Here is an 8,765-nt window from a genome sequence, read left to right as displayed (position 1 = left end):
GCCAAACCAGCTAGGGCAGTCCTCAAATTTTTATTCCCAAGGATCATTTGAGAGTCTGTTGATTTGCAGTTATCAAAGAATGTGTGACACCTTCCTGGCTTGGGAGAGAGTGCCAAGATAAACTTATTAGGTAGAACAAAAGCAAATGAAAAAGCTGTGTAGAGTATGACCTGTGTTTTTGTTTTGTTTTGTTTGGTTTGGTTTGTTTGTTGTTGTTGTTTTTGTAAATAAAAAGAAGCAAAAAGTATTTATATGTATACAACTTTCTGTTTCCTGGAAGGAACCCAAGAAGTAGAATATGGACTTATTGGGGATGAAGAGTAGAGAAGGGCTTTTATGTTTAGTCATTTTATAAGTTTGTGTGAGGTTAGGCTTTTTTCAACCCCATTTTTCTTTCTTTTTTGGGGGAGTTCTTGGAGGCCAGCTGCCCTGGCTACATGCCTTTACTTGTCCCACTGACCAGTCATTCAACTCAGGATGCCAGTGGCCTAAGAGGAAGGACTAGGAACTCTTTCTCCAGGATGTTAAGTAATGAAGAAATAAAATGACAGCATGAGGCTGTTTGGGTAGGCCAGTGTGAATCACTGATTCCAGACCCGGGGGGTCACTTCCCTCTCAGCTGCCTGGACTTGGAAGCCAAAACAGTTTTCTGCTTGTCATGGTGGTAAAAACCTCATTTACTGTATCAAGCAAATCTCCCTTCTTCAGTGAAGGTGGCATCCCTGACTAGGCCTTTGCTCTCTGGGTTGATGGTTGAGTGAAGAGGGGCATGGAGTCTATGGACAGTGCTACCTGTAGGGGAAGTGCAGCTTGGCAGGGCTTCTGACCCCGGAGATGGCAGCTGTGGGGCCCCAGCTGCCTCACACCTCTAAGCTCTGGGCTAAGTGAAGTGTGAGTAATAAATATGTGTGCTTTCTCTTTCCTGGTGATTTTCAGGTTGGAGATAATTATTTTGGCCGTGACTGCAGGTAAGGGAAAAGAAAATTGGATTTCTCCTCCTTCCTGAGCACTGTTCCATTCTGAGAACCTTGAGGGCCAGGAAGCTGGGGGAGGGAGGGAGCGAAGGGGATCAGTTTTGGAGTTTTCACACAGTCAGGGGGAAAGGAAATGAATGCATCCAGCAAGAAACTGGCAAGGATCTTCCACATCTTTGCACCTTTGCTCTCAACATCATTGACCCCATCTGAGCTCCAGTTTCTACTCAGGAAAGGGAAAACCTGAAACAAGGGCAAATCTAGCAGGCAGAAGGACGGATGGTTGTGCATTTAGAAACATTTCAGAATGTCCATTTATAAACTCTTCTCATCTCTGTTCAGTCAGGCGGGTCCCCTAGGACCACACCTGGAGCCAAGTTTGTGTTATTGGATATATAGCCTGAGAGTAATAAAACGACATTCTAAACATTCTATATAAGACAGATTTCCTCCAAATCTGGTTGCTTTCCTCCACCACAAGCACAAGCACCAGCATGCAGTGAGGCAAGTGATGGTGACTTTCCTGCTGTTTCTTCCCTCCCCCAATCCAAGGTGTCCATGCAGCAGAAGATGCTAAATGGCCTGAAGACTGCCTGGTGGAGGATAAGGAGTGGAAAGAGGATTTGAAGGAACAAATACTCAGGATGAGCACTACCATTAGCAAGTAAATACCTTTGTAAGCATCATTATGTAAGCATTCCTCCCTTTCAACCTTCCAATCCCGGGGAGGCACCCTCTCCTCCCCCTCCCTAGCCCCCAACTTAGTATCTTATTGGCTTTCTCTTCCCCAAACCTACCTCCTCCTTCCTTAATGTTAATTTGCATCAGACTTGACCTGTTTACAAATGTTGGGGCTGGGAAAGGTCCCTGCCCCACTGTGTGTAATGTTTCCAGGTCCAGCTCCCTTAGAGATGGTTCTGGCTCTGTTGGTCTTGAATTTCTGAACCTCACTTGCCCCCAGACTCCCTAGGGTGTTGTGAGGGCAGATATTCTGAAGGCTCTCTGAGATGTCTGGATGAATGGCCCCATAGAAGCCATAACTCAGCTTTCTAGGTTATCTTCCCAGGATTTGTGAGATGTCACTCCATTTGGGATGCTGTGATCAGGAGGGTCACATGGATTTAGACACTAAACTGCTTTGTCTCTCTCATTCCTAACTCTTAAACCCACCGTTTCTTTGCCAGCATTTAGTGGGAATTGGTTCAGTGAGCCTCAGGAGCTGGACGGAGGGGAGAGGGGAAAAGGAAGGAGGGAGACTAAAGCCAAAAGGAAAGGGAGGAGAAACGGATTGAGAGGAACTTTTGTAACGGCTTGCATCTGCTCTGGAGTTTCACCATTCTCCATTTCAGGCTCTAGTGATTATAGGGATTTTTTTTGAAGAACCATGTGTTTAAAAGTCTTGGCAAGGTTTTTGAGTCAGTTTTGAAGGTTTATTCAAATTTACCTTACATGTTTTATTTTTTAATTTAAAATTTATTTATTTATTTATTTGAAAGAGAGAGAGAGAGGAAGGAAAGGAGAGAGAAACATTATTTTTTGTTATTCCACTTATTTATGCATTCATTGGTTGATTCTTGTATATGTCCTGACTGGGAAAGGGGAAATACTGAACTTTAAACCCTGGAGATCGCCAAGGCTCTAACTAACTGAGCTACCTGGCCAGGTTCTACCCTGCATGTTTTAGACTCACTGGAATCATCAATTAGAGTCAGGAAGATTGGACTCCCTTCTAAAGCAACAGAGGCATTTATTCAAGAAGTGGGGGTCACTTGCAATGTTTGCACTCTCCCTTTCATTGGGAGGGGCAGCTGTGCCCTGCAATCCTAAAAATCTGCCTTATTGTCCTGGCATCTAAGGAATGCCCAAGTTGCTTAGTAGAAGCCATCCCTATCCTGGAAGCCAAGCAATGAAATGTATGCCCTCTTGGCATTTATAAAAGGTAGACTCTTTCCCCCAAAAGTCTGGTTGTGCATGAAGGAATCTACCTTCAATTTTAAGAAGAAAAAAAATAATCTATTCCTTAAATAAATGTTTTACAGTTCTATCTTCTTACCCAGCTCCCACCAAGCTATGCTAACATTATCTTGTATTGGTCTGTAATAAATAATGAATGGCCTTTGGGCACATGATGATTTTCAAGTCTATGCTATAACCAAAGATCCCACAGAATAGTAACCTCAAAGTCACTTTGACAAGGTATTCTATTCACTATCTGTGAATTACAAGGTGCTGTGCCAGATATTATAGTAGGCAAAAGAAAAAGCAGGCAGGAGGAATGTGTCTTGCCCTCTAGAAGCTTAAAGTCCAAGTTAAGGAGACATGATATTTGCATTTGAAACACCTTGAGAACAATAAAAGACAGTAAGTAATCAAGTGTTAAATAACAATGGCATGATAATAGTAATTCCTATCAGTTAATCAGGCCTTCCTAAGGGACAGGAAACATGCTTAAGGGCATTGCATTTATTATTTCATTTAAATCCTCATAACAACCCTGGGAGATAGGATCTATTAATATCTCAATTTTAGAGCCAAAGGAACTCATATTTGCAAGGAGTAAATAATTTGCTACTGTACAGTTGATAAGACAGATGGAGCTAAGGTTTTATTTCCAACTTTAAATTTTGAAAACACTTCAAAACTACAGGGAAGTTAAAAGAATAGTGCAGCCCCGATTGGTTAAATCAGTTCGTTAGAGCAGTGGTCGGCAAACTCATTAGTCAGCAGAGCCAAATATCAACAGTACAACGATTGAAATTTCTTTTCAGAGCTGAAAACCGACTTCTGCGCTTGGGCCACGAAGTTTCAATCGCACTGTATGTGCGTGCCCGCACGTGGTATTTTGTGGAAGAGCCACACTCAAGGGGCCAAAGAGCCGCATGTGGCTCACAAGCCGCAGTTTGCCGACCACTAGGTTAGAGCATCATCTCGATATGCCAAGGTTTTTGTTTCAATCCCAGGTCAGGGGACATACAAGAATAAACCAATAAATGCATAAATAAGTGGAACAACACATCAATGCTTTTCTCTCCCCTCTTTCCTCTCTCTAAAATCAATCAATAATTTTTTTTTTTCAAAAAAGAATTGCCCTATCAGTGGATGGAGCGCCTGTGGACTGAAGGGTCCCAGTTACAATTCCAGTGAAGGATAGGTACCTAGGTTGCAGGCTAGATCCCTGGCTCTGGTTGGGGCCTGCGTGGGAAGCAACTAATCAATGTGTCTCTCTCACATTGATGTTTCTCTCTGTGTCTTTCCCTCTACCTTCCATTCTCTCTAAAAATCAATGGAAAAATATCCTCAGGTAAGGATTAAAAAGGAAAAGAAATAATAGTATAATGAAGATCCATATAGGCTTCACTTAGAGTCACCAAATGTTAACATTCTACCGCATGTTTTATCATTCTCTCTCTCTCTCTCTCTCTCTCTCTCTCTCTCTCTCTCTCTCTAATTTTTCTGACCTATTTGAGCAAAACTTGCAGACATCATTATACTTCACCTCTAAATACTTCAGCATGTATCTCACAGGAACAAATACATTTTCCTACAAAATCCCAATGCAGTTATCACACCTCTTAAATTTATCCAGAGTCAGGATTTGAACTCAGCTCTGACTTCAGAGCCCTGACCTCAAATGCTGTGAGAAGGAGCCATCAGTATAGTCTGGGAATTGAAGGCTGGATTTTCTGTGGACCTTCTACTGTAGATTATTCAGAACAATGAAATAAAGGAGTAGGCCAAATAAGCACAAAGCATGCATAATCAAAAAACAAAATTCCATGTGTGTTCTATTTGGGTGGAAGATTTGCCTTCCTAATTAGTTTCTTCTCTGGCCAATATTAAAATTGGTCTTTCCTGTCCTGTCCAGTGTGTCTCAGTTGACTGGAGCATTGTTGTGCATGGAAGGTCATAGGTTTGGTTCCCAGTCAGGGCACATACCCAGGTTGTGAATTCCATTCCTGGTAAGGGCATATAGAAGACAACCAATCCCTGTTTTCTCTCACATAGATGATAGATCTCTCTCTCTCTCTCCCTCCCTCTCTCCCTTCCCTTCCCCCTTCCCCTCCCTCTCCCTCTCCCTCTCCCTCTCCTCTCCCCCTCCCTCTCTCTCTCCCTCTCCCTCTCCCTCTTCCTCTCCCTCCCACTCTGTTTAAAATCAATTAAGCTCCTGGCTGTGAGGCCTGGGTTGGGTGGGGCCTGGCAGCTTGGGCTGCTCAGAGTGGAAATGAAGGGAGAGGGAGAGAGACATAGAAACATCAATGATGAGAGAGAATCTTTGATAGACTGCCTCCTGCACATCCCCTAGTGGGAATCAAGCCTGCAACCCAGGCATGTACCTGACTTGGAATCGAACCTTGACCTCCTGGTTCATAGATTGACACTCAACCACTGAACCACACCAGGTACATGTGAAGATTTCTTGGCCATGTAGAGTGGAAACAATTGATTGCCATGCCCTCATTTCTGTCTGTTCTGTGTTGGCAAGAGAAAATGCCCAAATGAGCAAGATATTGTAGCAGAATGGTACTCCAGGACTAAATGGAATAAGTGTTATTCATACTTAGGCTCATGCCAGTGGCTTACAGCAGGTTCCTCAGCTGGTGCCCGCTGGCCCTGGGGGAGGCGGTAAGGCTGTGCCTCCAAACAAGCAAAGCACAAAGAGTTCACACATGGATGGAAACAGTGATGAGTATAGTCAATGCAGAGAGAGGAACAACATGGCTCTGAAAAACAGCCAGTTGAAAAGCAGGCAGAAAGCACAGGATACCTTGCAGAGAGTGAATCAGCTCAAAGAAGAGAATGAACGGTTGGAAGCAAAAATTAAATTGCTGACTAAGGAATTAAGTGTATTGAAAGATTTGTTTCTTGAGCATGCACATAACCTTGCAGACAACGTGCAATCTAGTAGCACTGAAAATATGACAGATTTTGATAATGCAGGACAGTAGACTGCACCCCTTCCCAACTTCACAACTTGTGGCTTGAACATGAAAGTTGTTGACAACTTACACCACTCATATCAATGGCTGAACACTGTCTTGTTCCATTATCCAAAGATCAATTGAAGGTTGTTTTCTAGGATCAGCACTGAAGAGTTGATTAGCTAAAATTGTTAGCCATGTAATTCAAATTTCTGGTTTTAAATAATATTGGGATAAAGAAACAAAATTTTAAGGTATATGGTAAAAAAAAAAAAAAAAGGCCCCAGACCTAGATGTACTTAATAAATCCCAACTTCCCAAGAAATGCGTTTTGTTTGTTTGTTTGTTTGTTTTGTTTTTAGGTTGACAAAAGGAATGAGGAATTGGCAGGTCCTGCAGAAGGTTCTGGATTTTAATGGAAATGGCTAATTGGATTAAGAAAAGTTGAATGTTGTTTGTGATCATCTATTTGTGATTTTATTCTAAATTATGTATTAAAAATCCTTAGGGCTATAGAAACCAAATAATAATAATAATATAAAATCAATTTAAAAATTGGTCTTTACTAACCACCCTCTGGGGTAGGCACCCCAGAAGTTATTCTTTGATTAAAACATAATTGCAAAAAACACACTGAATGGGTAAGCCACATATGAATAGAGAAATAACCATACATTCTAGATAGAAATTTTAGCCACAGGCCAAGATTCAGTATCTACAATATAAACCTAGTCCTTGGTCTACTCATCCAATGAAATTCCAGAAACAGGGTATTTGTTGCCTATTGCTCACTAAAGAAGGAAAGCAGGCCCTCTGCTACAGACTGGCCAAGACACTACCCCTCCCCCTCCCGGAAGGGGCCCCAACCTGGCTTTTTTCCTTTTTATTCAAGGAAGCAAGACTTAGGCCCTTGGATCAGGTTTAGTCCTGAGGTATTTAATGACTGCCTCCTACCCCCTGCTTTCCCTGGAGAAATCTTGACCTTTTAAAACCCTTGATTTCTCTCAGTAATTAAAAAGAGCCCCCAACCTGCATCTACATTTGCCTTGCTGTTCACATTCTCACCAGACACTTAAAAAATCACAATGTTGTAAATCTCTGTGTCTCAGATGCTAGGGCAGGGACTGGGGCTGGGAAAGATGCCCTACTGGATCTTCCAGGCAGCCAGCATCAGGTCACATTTTGTTCTCTCCTGTTCTTTCAGTTTTCTGCAGACACATGTGATTAACATTATCTCTGAATCCATGCAATATAAGTCATGTTATAACTGAGATCCACTGTGTATACATGATCATTGATGGGGACTTTCATCTCAAGGGAATTCAAATTTTGTTCACAGCTTTAAGGACATTCTTGGTGGTTTTTATTTTATTTTGTTTTTCCCTAAACATGCTTAGGAAGTAAATCGTTTTCCTTGGGATTAAACGAAACAATTTAGACGGGTCAAAAATAGTGCTCAGATTGAGGTGGGAATGCTTGCAGCCTAGCTATTTAAATTCCCTTTCGGGCTTTCCCCCCCCCCACTCCTTTGTCCCCCCCCCCCCCCCCCCCCCCCCCCGCCAGCCTGCAGAATAAAAAATGCCTGAAAGCGACTAATTTACATTTGCTTCCCAAAGCTGTGGACTGTCCCTCTTTGCGGGGTAACAGTCTCCACAAACTCTTTTGGGCTTCTTCCCCTCCAAACTCCTCCTCACATTCGTTAGCCTGCAGGGATACAGAGATCCTAAGAAAGAGCATCTGGTGTTTTGCACTGAGCATACTGTGGTCGCGGGAAGTTGGAGGCAGGGGGAAAAGGGGAGTTAACTGTTCTAACCATGTAAGGAACAAGCCCAGCCCTCTTTGGACCTAGTTCAGAAGACAGAGAGAGGCCTCGGAAAAGAAACTTCATCTGGCTGGTTGCTTCGGCCGGCCGGCTGGTTTGGAGCTGCGTGCGTGTGAGCGCTGAGCTTTCAGAGCTCCTCCAGCAAGCGTGGCATCCCCATCGATTCTCCCGCAGTGCCGTTTCCTATAAACCCCAGCAGGACAGGCTCCTGGCGGGCCGCCGGCTCCGTCGGAAGCACCATGGCTGGGTTCTATGGGTGTCTGAAGATTCCAGAGTAAGTGGCGGGTGCTGTGAGGGCTCCAACCGGACTCCGCGGAGTGGAGGGTGGCAGAGCGTGGGCAGTGGGTGCATTGGCCTCTACCTGTCCAAGCGGGGCGCTAGCCAGCAAGAGGGGCAGCTGGGAGCCACCCAGGGCTGGGTGGCAGGCATGGAGGGGATCCTGTCTTCGCACACCCGCGGCTTGGAGGCGGGACGCTCCGGGAGGGCTCGTACAGGTGTGCTTATGCGTGGGAAAGCGGCGGGGCGCGGGCTTCCAGAACTCAGTGGCCAAGGAAGCCTTGCAGGGTGGCTGGACACCACGCGGTTCCTGACTTTCAGGCTTTCGCCTTCCCGCCGCTGGCCCTACCTGGCTCACCTGTGTCCCAGCAAAAGAGGGATCGGGCTGGGCAGACGTGACAGGCGGGGCATCTTCCCAAAGCTATTGCGGTTGTTGGTTAATTTACTTGCCAAGGCAAGGAGAGAGGCACCAAAGGCAAAATTTAGCTGAGGCTCAGTGGCTGACATGAAAATACCCAGTTATTCCTGGGGTTTCCTTTCCTGTGCATCGTGTTGCCCGACCTCTTGGTGCAAGGGTACTTTGTGATACCTCTTTGATATTCCCTGAGTTTGTAAGGAATGACTCAAGGGTCTGAGAAGGGAGAGCTGCACAGAGGAGGAAAATGTTTATATAACCAGATAGGTTAGGGAAAAGAGATTGGGGCAAAGATATAGGTTCCTAGCCCGTGTCATCTTAAAGTATCCCACAAACCTGGATTTTACAAAGCTAATTTC

The 8,765-nt window shown here is 44.4% G+C and overlaps 1 pseudogene; it reads left to right on the top strand.

Moving 5' to 3' along the window:
* The first annotated feature begins 5,455 nt into the window (after positions 1-5,455).
* LOC103299970 (CCAAT/enhancer-binding protein gamma-like) lies at positions 5,456-5,920 on the top strand (annotated as a pseudogene).
* The last annotated feature ends 2,845 nt before the right edge of the window (positions 5,921-8,765 follow it).

Source organism: Eptesicus fuscus, chromosome 1 (assembly GCF_027574615.1).
Source record: "Eptesicus fuscus isolate TK198812 chromosome 1, DD_ASM_mEF_20220401, whole genome shotgun sequence".
Lineage (NCBI taxonomy): Eukaryota > Metazoa > Chordata > Mammalia > Chiroptera > Vespertilionidae > Eptesicus > Eptesicus fuscus.
Note: the sequence above shows the minus strand (reverse complement) of the source record. Positions and strands in the feature narration are given on the sequence as shown.